The sequence below is a fragment of the Lonchura striata genome, chromosome 24 (assembly GCF_050655825.1).
Source record: "Lonchura striata isolate lonStrDom1 chromosome 24, ASM5065582v1, whole genome shotgun sequence".
Lineage (NCBI taxonomy): Eukaryota > Metazoa > Chordata > Aves > Passeriformes > Estrildidae > Lonchura > Lonchura striata.
In genome coordinates, this window is record NC_140726.1 from 86564 (window position 1) to 99103 (window position 12540).

Here is a 12540-nt window from a genome sequence, read left to right on the forward strand (position 1 = left end):
TAAAATCGTGTTTCTGGACAAGGGAGGCATAAGTGTGCTGCGCTCCTAAGCTATCTCCCTGCGAGACACAATGCCAAAGCTTTTCGCTAGGATGCAGTCTAGTGCAGACGCACACTACGGCTCTCCGGAGCTGTCCGAAGCCAAGCGCCGGTCGCCGGCGTCTTTCGGCTGAAGCAGCGCTTCGGAGCGTACGGCTGTTGTGTGCGCGAAGCAGCCGCTTCTCCTGCTCCGCGAGCCGGACAGAGCGGTAGCTTGTACGAGGGCGAAGAACGAAGCCGCAGAGCACCGGCCTTGTGCGCGCACCCTAAGGACTGCTAGAGGACCGTGGTGGCCGCTCGCCTGCCTCTTCAATTCCATTCTAGCATCCTTATGGAAGGTGTTCCAGGACAATTTTCCTGAGTTTTGAATTCGTCCTGATGCAGCCCCTCCTGGGAAACTCCTACTCGTCCTCTGAGTCTCCGAGTGCAGAGACCTCGATGGCAACTGCAGAAATGAAGGGCTTCGTTGAGTCGTCGAGAAGCAAGAACATAGCCAGCGCCTTGTGTTTGGGAGTCAGCAGCACCTGGACTTTTGCGATTGCTTTCACTGTGCACTGAATGCCAGGACGGCATGTGCACGTTACAACAACGAGCTGGGCAAGAGTAATCGAAAGATCACCGCCGTCAGAAAGCAGCTTATATAGTGCCCTGGAAAGAGCAGTGTTTTTGGAGTGTGCAGTAAAATCGTGTTTCTGGACAAGGGAGGCATAAGTGCGCTGCGCTCCTAAGCTATCTCCCTGCTAAGACACACTGCCCAAGCTTTTCGCTATAGTGCAGTCTAGTGCAGACGGACACTGCGGCTCTCCGGAGCTGTCCGAAGCGAAGCGCCGGTCGCCGGCGTCTTTCGGCTGAAGCAGCGCTTCGGAGCGTACGGCTGCCGCTCCGCTGTTGTGTGCGCGAGGCAGCCGCTTCTCCTGCTCCGTGAGCCGGACAGAGCGGTAGCTTGTACGAGGGCGAAGAACGAAGCCGCAGGGAGACGACATTGTGTGTACAGCCTTGGGACTGCTAGATGACAGTGGCTAAAGCTCCCTGCCTTTTCAATGCACTGCTGGCATGCTTTATTGAAGGCGTTCCGAGACAACTTTCCTGGGTTTTGACTTCGTCCTGATGAAGCCCCTGTTGGGAAATTCGTTTGGGAGTCAGCAGCTGCTGGACTTTTGCGATTGCTTTCACTGTGCACTGAATGCCAGGACGGCATGTGCACGTTAAAACAACGAGCTGGGCAAGAGCAGGAAGGGAGCACGGGCATCAGAGAGCATCTGACATCTTGCCCTGGAAAGAGCAGTGTTTTTGGAGTGTGCAGTAAAATCGTGTTTCTGGACAAGGGAGGCATAAGTGTGCTGCGCTCCTAAGCTAGCTCCCTGCGAGACACAATGCCAAAGCTTTTCGTTATCATGCAGTCTAGTGCAGACGCACACTACGGCTCTCCGGAGCTGTCCGAAGCGAAGCGCCGGTCGCCGGCGTCTTTCGGCTGAAGCAGCGCTTCGGAGCGTACGGCTGTTGTGTGCGCGAAGCAGCCGCTTCTCCTGCTCCGCGAGCCGGACAGAGCGGTAGCTTGTACGAGGGCGAAGAACGAAGCCGCAGAGCACCGGCCTTGTGCGCGCACCCTAAGGACTGCTAGAGGACCGTGGTGGCCGCTCGCCTGCCTCTTCAATTCCATTCTAGCATCCTTATGGAAGGTGTTCCAGGACAATTTTCCTGAGTTTTGAATTCGTCCTGATGCAGCCCCTCCTGGGAAACTCCTACTCGTCCTCTGAGTCTCCGAGTGCAGAGACCTCGATGGCAACTGCAGAAATGAAGGGCTGCGTTGAGTTGTCGAGAAGCAAGAACATAGCCAGCGCCTTGTGTTTGGGAGTCAGCAGTACCTGGACTTTTGCGATTGCTTTCACTGTGCACTGAATGCCAGGACGGCATGTGCACGTTACAACAACGAGCTGGGCAAGAGCAGTAATCGAAAGATCACGGCCGTCAGAAAGCAGCTTATATATTGCCCAGGAAAGAGCATTGTTTTTGGAGTGTGCAGTAAAATCGTGTTTCTGGACAAGGGAGGCATAAGTGCGCTGTGCTCCTAAGCTATCTCCCTGCTAAGACACACTGCCCAAGCTTTTCGCTATAGTGCAGTCTAGTGCAGACGGACACTGCGGCTCTCCGGAGCTGTCCGAAGCGAAGCGCCGGTCGCCGGCGTCTTTCGGCTGAAGCAGCGCTTCGGAGCGTACGGCTGTTGTGTGCGCGAAGCAGCCGGTTCTCCTGCTCCGCGAGCCGGACAGAGCGGTAGCTTGTACGAGGGCGAAGAACGAAGCCGCAGGGAGACGACATTGTGTGTACAGCCTTGGGACTGCTAGATGACAGTGGCTAAAGCTCCCTGCCTTTTCAATGCACTGCTGGCATGCTTTATTGAAGGCGTTCCGAGACAACTTTCCTGGGTTTTGACTTCGTCCTGATGAAGCCCCTGTTGGGAAATTCGTTTGGGAGTCAGCAGCTGCTGGACTTTTGCGATTGCCTTCACTGTGCACTGAATGCCAGGACGGCATGTGCACGTTAAAACAACGAGCTGGGCAAGAGCAGGAAGGGAGCACGGGCATCAGAGAGCATCTGACATCTTGCCCTGGAAAGAGCAGTGTTTTTGGAGAGTGCAGTAAAATCGTGTTTCTGGACAAGGGAGGCATAAGTGCGCTGCGCTCCTAAGCTATCTCCCTGCTAAGACACACTGCCCAAGCTTTTCGCTATAGTGCAGTCTAGTGCAGACGGACACTGCGGCTCTCCGGAGCTGTCCGAAGCGAAGCGCCGGTCGCCGGCGTCTTTCGGCTGAAGCAGCGCTTCGGAGCGTACGGCTGTTGTGTGCGCGAAGCAGCCGCTTCTCCTGCTCCGGGAGCCGGACAGAGCGGTAGCTTGTACGAGGGCGAAGAACGAAGCCGCAGAGCACCGGCCTTGTGCGCGCACCCTAAGGACTGCTAGAGGACCGTGGTGGCCGCTCGCCTGCCTCTTCAATTCCATTCTAGCATCCTTAGGGAAGGTGTTCCAGGACAATTTTCCTGAGTTTTGAATTCGTCCTGATGCAGCCCCTCCTGGGAAACTCCAACTCGTCCTCTGAGTCTCCGAGTGCAGAGACCTCGATGGCAACTGCAGAAATGAAGGGCTGCGTTGAGTCGTCGAGAAGCAAGAACATAGCCAGCGCCTTGTGTTTGGGAGTCAGCAGCACCTGGACTTTTGCGATTGCTTTCACTGTGCACTGAATGCCAGGACGGCATGTGCACGTTACAACAACGAGCTGGGCAAGAGCAGTAATCGAAAGATCACCGCCGTCAGAAAGCAGCTTATATATTGCCCTGGAAAGAGCAGTGTTTTTGGAGTGTGCAGTAAAATCGTGTTTCTGGACAAGGGAGGCATAAGTGCGCTGCGCTCCTAAGCTATCTCCCTGCTAAGACACACTGCCCAAGCTTTTCGCTATAGTGCAGTCTAGTGCAGACGGACACTGCGGCTCTCCGGAGCTGTACGAAGCGAAGCGCCGGTCGCCGGCGTCTTTCGGCTGAAGCAGCGCTTCGGAGCGTACGGCTGTTGTGTGCGCGAAGCAGCCGCTTCTCCTGCTCCGCGAGCCGGAGAGAGCGGTAGCTTGTACGAGGGCGAAGAACGAAGCCGCAGAGCACCGGCCTTGTGCGCGCACCCTAAGGACTGCTAGAGGACCGTGGTGGCCGCTCGCCTGCCTCTTCAATTCCATTCTAGCATCCTTATGGAAGGTGTTCCAGGACAATTTTCCTGAGTTTTGAATTCGTCCTGATGCAGCCCCTCCTGGGAAACTCCTACTCGTCCTCTGAGTCTCCGAGTGCAGAGACCTCGATGGCAACTGCAGAAATGAAGGGCTGCGTTGAGTCGTCGAGAAGCAAGAACATAGCCAGCGCCTTGTGTTTGGGAGTCAGCAGCACCTGGACTTTTGCGATTGCTTTCACTGTGCACTGAATGCCAGGACGGCATGTGCACGTTACAACAACGAGCTGGGCAAGAGTAATCGAAAGATCACCGCCGTCAGAAAGCAGCTTATATATTGCCCTGGAAAGAGCAGTGTTTTTGGAGTGTGCAGTAAAATCGTGTTTCTGGACAAGGGAGGCATAAGTGCGCTGCGCTCCTAAGCTATCTCCCTGCTAAGACACACTGCCCAAGCTTTTCGCTATAGTGCAGTCTAGTGCAGACGGACACTGCGGCTCTCCGGAGCTGTCCGAAGCGAAGCGCCGGTCGCCGGCGTCTTTCGGCTGAAGCAGCGCTTCGGAGCGTACGGCTGCCGCTCCGCTGTTGTGTGCGCGAGGCAGCCGCTTCTCCTGCTCCGTGAGCCGGACAGAGCGGTAGCTTGTACGAGGGCGAAGAACGAAGCCGCAGGGAGACGACATTGTGTGTACAGCCTTGGGACTGCTAGATGACAGTGGCTAAAGCTCCCTGCCTTTTCAATGCACTGCTGGCATGCTTTATTGAAGGCGTTCCGAGACAACTTTCCTGGGTTTTGACTTCGTCCTGATGAAGCCCCTGTTGGGAAATTCGTTTGGGAGTCAGCAGCTGCTGGACTTTTGCGATTGCTTTCACTGTGCACTGAATGCCAGGACGGCATGTGCACGTTAAAACAACGAGCTGGGCAAGAGCAGGAAGGGAGCACGGGCATCAGAGAGCATCTGACATCTTGCCCTGGGAAGAGCAGTGTTTTTGGAGAGTGCAGTAAAATCGTGTTTCTGGACAAGGGAGGCATAAGTGTGCTGCGCTCCTAAGCTAGCTCCCTGCGAGACACAATGCCAAAGCTTTTCGTTATCATGCAGTCTAGTGCAGACGCACACTACGGCTCTCCGGAGCTGTCCGAAGCGAAGCGCCGGTCGCCGGCGTCTTTCGGCTGAAGCAGCGCTTCGGAGCGTACGGCTGTTGTGTGCGCGAAGCAGCCGCTTCTCCTGCTCCGCGAGCCGGACAGAGCGGTAGCTGGTACGAGGGCGAAGAACGAAGCCGCAGAGCACCGGCCTTGTGCGCGCACCCTAAGGACTGCTAGAGGACCATGGTGGCCGCTCGCCTGCCTCTTCAATTCCATTCTAGCATCCTTATGGAAGGTGTTCCAGGACAATTTTCCTGAGTTTTGAATTCGTCCTGATGCAGCCCCTCCTGGGAAACTCCTACTCTCCTCTGAGTCTCCGAGTGCAGAGACCTCGATGGCAACTGCAGAAATGAAGGGGCTGCGTTGAGTAGTCGAGAAGCAAGAACATAGCCAGCGCCTTGTGTTTCGGAGTCAGCAGCACCTGGACTTTTGCGATTGCTTTCACTGTGCACTGAATGCCAGGACGGCATGTGCACGTTACAACAACGAGCTGGGCAAGAGCAGTAATCGAAAGATCACCGCCGTCAGAAAGCAGCTTATATATTGCCCAGGAAAGAGCAGTGTTTTTGGAGTGTGCAGTAAAATCGTGTTTCTGGACAAGGGAGGCATAAGTGCGCTGCGCTCCTAAGCTATCTCCCTGCTAAGACACACTGCCCAAGCTTTTCGCTATAGTGCAGTCTAGTGCAGACGGACACTGCGGCTCTCCGGAGCTGTCCGAAGCGAAGCGCCGGTCGCCGGCGTCTTTCGGCTGAAGCAGCGCTTCGGAGCGTACGGCTGCCGCTCCGCTGTTGTGTGCGCGAGGCAGCCGCTTCTCCTGCTCCGTGAGCCGGACAGAGCGGTAGCTTGTACGAGGGCGAAGAACGAAGCCGCAGGGAGACGACATTGTGTGTACAGCCTTGGGACTGCTAGATGACAGTGGCTAAAGCTCCCTGCCTTTTCAATGCACTGCTGGCATGCTTTATTGAAGGCGTTCCGAGACAACTTTCCTGGGTTTTGACTTCGTCCTGATGAAGCCCCTGTTGGGAAATTCGTTTGGGAGTCAGCAGCTGCTGGACTTTTGCGATTGCCTTCACTGTGCACTGAATGCCAGGACGGCATGTGCACGTTAAAACAACGAGCTGGGCAAGAGCAGTAATCGAAAGATCACGGCCGACAGAAAGCAGCTTATATATTGCCCAGGAAAGAGCAGTGTTTTTGGAGAGTGCAGTAAAATCGTGTTTCTGGACAAGGGAGGCATAAGTGTGCTGCGCTCCTAAGCTATCTCCCTGCGAGACACAATGCCAAAGCTTTTCGCTAGGATGCAGTCTAGTGCAGACGCACACTACGGCTCTCCGGAGCTTTCCGAAGCCAAGCGCCCGTCGCCGGCGTCTTTCGGCTGAAGCAGCGCTTCGGAGCGTACGGCTGTTGTGTGCGCGAAGCAGCCGCTTCTCCTGCTCCGCGAGCCGGACAGAGCGGTAGCTTGTACGAGGGCGAAGAACGAAGCCGCAGAGCACCGGCCTTGTGCGCGCACCCTAAGGACTGCTAGAGGACCGTGGTGGCCGCTCGCCTGCCTCTTCAATTCCATTCTAGCATCCTTATGGAAGGTGTTCCAGGACAATTTTCCTGAGTTTTGAATTCGTCCTGATGCAGCCCCTCCTGGGAAACTCCTACTCGTCCTCTGAGTCTCCGAGTGCAGAGACCTCGATGGCAACTGCAGAAATGAAGGGCTGCGTTGAGTTGTCGAGAAGCAAGAACATAGCCAGCGCCTTGTGTTTCGGAGTCAGCAGCACCTGGACTTTTGCGATTGCTTTCACTGTGCACTGAATGCCAGGACGGCATGTGCAGGTTACAACAACGAGCTGGGCAAGAGTAATCGAAAGATCACCGCCGTCAGAAAGCAGCTTATATATTGCCCTGGAAAGAGCATTGTTTTTGGAGTGTGCAGTAAAATCGTGTTTCTGGACAAGGGAGGCATAAGTGCGCTGCGCTCCTAAGCTATCTCCCTGCTAAGACACACTGCCCAAGCTTTTCGCTATAGTGCAGTCTAGTGCAGACGGACACTGCGGCTCTCCGGAGCTGTCCGAAGCGAAGCGCCGGTCGCCGGCGTCTTTCGGCTGAAGCAGCGCTTCGGAGCGTACGGCTGTTGTGTGCGCGAAGCAGCCGCTTCTCCTGCTCCGGGAGCCGGACAGAGCGGTAGCTTGTACGAGGGCGAAGAACGAAGCCGCAGAGCACCGGCCTTGTGCGCGCACCCTAAGGACTGCTAGAGGACCGTGGTGGCCGCTCGCCTGCCTCTTCAATTCCATTCTAGCATCCTTATGGAAGGTGTTCCAGGACAATTTTCCTGAGTTTTGAATTCGTCCTGATGCAGCCCCTCCTGGGAAACTCCAACTCGTCCTCTGAGTCTCCGAGTGCAGAGACCTCGATGGCAACTGCAGAAATGAAGGGCTGCGTTGAGTCGTCGAGAAGCAAGAACATAGCCAGCGCCTTGTGTTTGGGAGTCAGCAGCACCTGGACTTTTGCGATTGCTTTCACTGTGCACTGAATGCCAGGACGGCATGTGCACGTTACAACAACGAGCTGGGCAAGAGTAATCGAAAGATCACCGCCGTCAGAAAGCAGCTTATATATTGCCCTGGAAAGAGCAGTGTTTTTGGAGTGTGCAGTAAAATCGTGTTTCTGGACAAGGGAGGCATAAGTGCGCTGCGCTCCTAAGCTATCTCCCTGCTAAGACACACTGCCCAAGCTTTTCGCTATAGTGCAGTCTAGTGCAGACGGACACTGCGGCTCTCCGGAGCTGTCCGAAGCGAAGCGCCGGTCGCCGGCGTCTTTCGGCTGAAGCAGCGCTTCGGAGCGTACGGCTGCCGCTCCGCTGTTGTGTGCGCGAGGCAGCCGCTTCTCCTGCTCCGTGAGCCGGACAGAGCGGTAGCTTGTACGAGGGCGAAGAACGAAGCCGCAGGGAGACGACATTGTGTGTACAGCCTTGGGACTGCTAGATGACAGTGGCTAAAGCTCCCTGCCTTTTCAATGCACTGCTGGCATGCTTTATTGAAGGCGTTCCGAGACAACTTTCCTGGGTTTTGACTTCGTCCTGATGAAGCCCCTGTTGGGAAATTCGTTTGGGAGTCAGCAGCTGCTGGACTTTTGCGATTGCTTTCACTGTGCACTGAATGCCAGGACGGCATGTGCACGTTAAAACAACGAGCTGGGCAAGAGCAGGAAGGGAGCACGGGCATCAGAGAGCATCTGACATCTTGCCCTGGAAAGAGCAGTGTTTTTGGAGAGTGCAGTAAAATCGTGTTTCTGGACAAGGGAGGCATAAGTGTGCTGCGCTCCTAAGCTAGCTCCCTGCGAGACACAATGCCAAAGCTTTTCGTTATCATGCAGTCTAGTGCAGACGCACACTACGGCTCTCCGGAGCTGTCCGAAGCGAAGCGCCGGTCGCCGGCGTCTTTCGGCTGAAGCAGCGCTTCGGAGCGTACGGCTGTTGTGTGCGCGAAGCAGCCGCTTCTCCTGCTCCGCGAGCCGGACAGAGCGGTAGCTTGTACGAGGGCGAAGAACGAAGCCGCAGAGCACCGGCCTTGTGCGCGCACCCTAAGGACTGCTAGAGGACCGTGGTGGCCGCTCGCCTGCCTCTTCAATTCCATTCTAGCATCCTTATGGAAGGTGTTCCAGGACAATTTTCCTGAGTTTTGAATTCGTCCTGATGCAGCCCCTCCTGGGAAACTCCTACTCGTCCTCTGAGTCTCCGAGTGCAGAGACCTCGATGGCAACTGCAGAAATGAAGGGGCTGCGTTGAGTAGTCGAGAAGCAAGAACATAGCCAGCGCCTTTTGTTTGGGAGTCAGCAGCTGCTGGACTTTTGCGATTGCCTTCACTGTGCACTGAATGCCAGGACGGCATGTGCACGTTAAAACAACGAGCTGGGCAAGAGCAGTAATCGAAAGATCACGGCCGACAGAAAGCAGCTTATATATTGCCCAGGAAAGAGCAGTGTTTTTGGAGTGTGCAGTAAAATCGTGTTTCTGGACAAGGGAGGCATAAGTGTGCTGCGCTCCTAAGCTATCTCCCTGCGAGACACAATGCCAAAGCTATTCGTTATCATGCAGTCTAGTGCAGACGCACACTACGGCTCTCCGGAGCTGTCCGACGCCAAGCGCCGGTCGCCGGCGTCTTTCGGCTGAAGCAGCGCTTCGGAGCGTACGGCTGTTGTGTGCGCGAAGCAGCCGCTTCTCCTGCTCCGCGAGCCGGACAGAGCGGTAGCTGGTACGAGGGCGAAGAACGAAGCCGCAGAGCACCGGCCTTGTGCGCGCACCCTAAGGACTGCTAGAGGACCATGGTGGCCGCTCGCCTGCCTCTTCAATTCCATTCTAGCATCCTTATGGAAGGTGTTCCAGGACAATTTTCCTGAGTTTTGAATTCGTCCTGATGCAGCCCCTCCTGGGAAACTCCTACTCTCCTCTGAGTCTCCGAGTGCAGAGACCTCGATGGCAACTGCAGAAATGAAGGGGCTGCGTTGAGTAGTCGAGAAGCAAGAACATAGCCAGCGCCTTGTGTTTCGGAGTCAGCAGCACCTGGACTTTTGCGATTGCTTTCACTGTGCACTGAATGCCAGGACGGCATGTGCACGTTACAACAACGAGCTGGGCAAGAGCAGTAATCGAAAGATCACCGCCGTCAGAAAGCAGCTTATATATTGCCCAGGAAAGAGCAGTGTTTTTGGAGTGTGCAGTAAAATCGTGTTTCTGGACAAGGGAGGCATAAGTGCGCTGCGCTCCTAAGCTATCTCCCTGCTAAGACACACTGCCCAAGCTTTTCGCTATAGTGCAGTCTAGTGCAGACGGACACTGCGGCTCTCCGGAGCTGTCCGAAGCGAAGCGCCGGTCGCCGGCGTCTTTCGGCTGAAGCAGCGCTTCGGAGCGTACGGCTGCCGCTCCGCTGTTGTGTGCGCGAGGCAGCCGCTTCTCCTGCTCCGTGAGCCGGACAGAGCGGTAGCTTGTACGAGGGCGAAGAACGAAGCCGCAGGGAGACGACATTGTGTGTACAGCCTTGGGACTGCTAGATGACAGTGGCTAAAGCTCCCTGCCTTTTCAATGCACTGCTGGCATGCTTTATTGAAGGCGTTCCGAGACAACTTTCCTGGGTTTTGACTTCGTCCTGATGAAGCCCCTGTTGGGAAATTCGTTTGGGAGTCAGCAGCTGCTGGACTTTTGCGATTGCCTTCACTGTGCACTGAATGCCAGGACGGCATGTGCACGTTAAAACAACGAGCTGGGCAAGAGCAGTAATCGAAAGATCACGGCCGACAGAAAGCAGCTTATATATTGCCCAGGAAAGAGCAGTGTTTTTGGAGAGTGCAGTAAAATCGTGTTTCTGGACAAGGGAGGCATAAGTGTGCTGCGCTCCTAAGCTATCTCCCTGCGAGACACAATGCCAAAGCTTTTCGCTAGGATGCAGTCTAGTGCAGACGCACACTACGGCTCTCCGGAGCTGTCCGAAGCCAAGCGCCCGTCGCCGGCGTCTTTCGGCTGAAGCAGCGCTTCGGAGCGTACGGCTGTTGTGTGCGCGAAGCAGCCGCTTCTCCTGCTCCGCGAGCCGGACAGAGCGGTAGCTTGTACGAGGGCGAAGAACGAAGCCGCAGAGCACCGGCCTTGTGCGCGCACCCTAAGGACTGCTAGAGGACCGTGGTGGCCGCTCGCCTGCCTCTTCAATTCCATTCTAGCATCCTTATGGAAGGTGTTCCAGGACAATTTTCCTGAGTTTTGAATTCGTCCTGATGCAGCCCCTCCTGGGAAACTCCTACTCGTCCTCTGAGTCTCCGAGTGCAGAGACCTCGATGGCAACTGCAGAAATGAAGGGCTGCGTTGAGTTGTCGAGAAGCAAGAACATAGCCAGCGCCTTGTGTTTGGGAGTCAGCAGCACCTGGACTTTTGCGATTGCTTTCACTGTGCACTGAATGCCAGGACGGCATGTGCACGTTACAACAACGAGCTGGGCAAGAGTAATCGAAAGATCACCGCCGTCAGAAAGCAGCTTATATATTGCCCTGGAAAGAGCATTGTTTTTGGAGTGTGCAGTAAAATCGTGTTTCTGGACAAGGGAGGCATAAGTGCGCTGCGCTCCTAAGCTATCTCCCTGCTAAGACACACTGCCCAAGCTTTTCGCTATAGTGCAGTCTAGTGCAGACGGACACTAAGGCTCTCCGGAGCTGTCCGAAGCGAAGCGCCGGTCGCCGGCGTCTTTCGGCTGAAGCAGCGCTTCGGAGCGTACGGCTGTTGTGTGCGCGAAGCAGCCGCTTCTCCTGCTCCGGGAGCCGGACAGAGCGGTAGCTTGTACGAGGGCGAAGAACGAAGCCGCAGAGCACCGGCCTTGTGCGCGCACCCTAAGGACTGCTAGAGGACCGTGGTGGCCGCTCGCCTGCCTCTTCAATTCCATTCTAGCATCCTTATGGAAGGTGTTCCAGGACAATTTTCCTGAGTTTTGAATTCGTCCTGATGCAGCCCCTCCTGGGAAACTCCAACTCGTCCTCTGAGTCTCCGAGTGCAGAGACCTCGATGGCAACTGCAGAAATGAAGGGCTGCGTTGAGTCGTCGAGAAGCAAGAACATAGCCAGCGCCTTGTGTTTGGGAGTCAGCAGCACCTGGACTTTTGCGATTGCTTTCACTGTGCACTGAATGCCAGGACGGCATGTGCACGTTACAACAACGAGCTGGGCAAGAGCAGTAATCGAAAGATCACCGCCGTCAGAAAGCAGCTTATATATTGCCCTGGAAAGAGCAGTGTTTTTGGAGTGTGCAGTAAAATCGTGTTTCTGGACAAGGGAGGCATAAGTGCGCTGCGCTCCTAAGCTATCTCCCTGCTAAGACACACTGCCCAAGCTTTTCGCTATAGTGCAGTCTAGTGCAGACGGACACTGCGGCTCTCCGGAGCTGTCCGAAGCGAAGCGCCGGTCGCCGGCGTCTTTCGGCTGAAGCAGCGCTTCGGAGCGTACGGCTGCCGCTCCGCTGTTGTGTGCGCGAGGCAGCCGCTTCTCCTGCTCCGTGAGCCGGACAGAGCGGTAGCTTGTACGAGGGCGAAGAACGAAGCCGCAGGGAGACGACATTGTGTGTACAGCCTTGGGACTGCTAGATGACAGTGGCTAAAGCTCCCTGCCTTTTCAATGCACTGCTGGCATGCTTTATTGAAGGCGTTCCGAGACAACTTTCCTGGGTTTTGACTTCGTCCTGATGAAGCCCCTGTTGGGAAATTCGTTTGGGAGTCAGCAGCTGCTGGACTTTTGCGATTGCTTTCACTGTGCACTGAATGCCAGGACGGCATGTGCACGTTAAAACAACGAGCTGGGCAAGAGCAGGAAGGGAGCACGGGCATCAGAGAGCATCTGACATCTTGCCCTGGAAAGAGCAGTGTTTTTGGAGAGTGCAGTAAAATCGTGTTTCTGGACAAGGGAGGCATAAGTGTGCTGCGCTCCTAAGCTATCTCCCTGCTAAGACACACTGCCCAAGCTTTTCGCTATAGTGCAGTCTAGTGCAGACGGACACTGCGGCTCTCCGGAGCTGTCCGAAGCGAAGCGCCGGTCGCCGGCGTCTTTCGGCTGAAGCAGCGCTTCGGAGCGTACGGCTGTTGTGTGCGCGAAGCAGCCGCTTCTCCTGCTCCGCGAGCCGGAGAGAGCGGTAGCTTGTACGAGGGC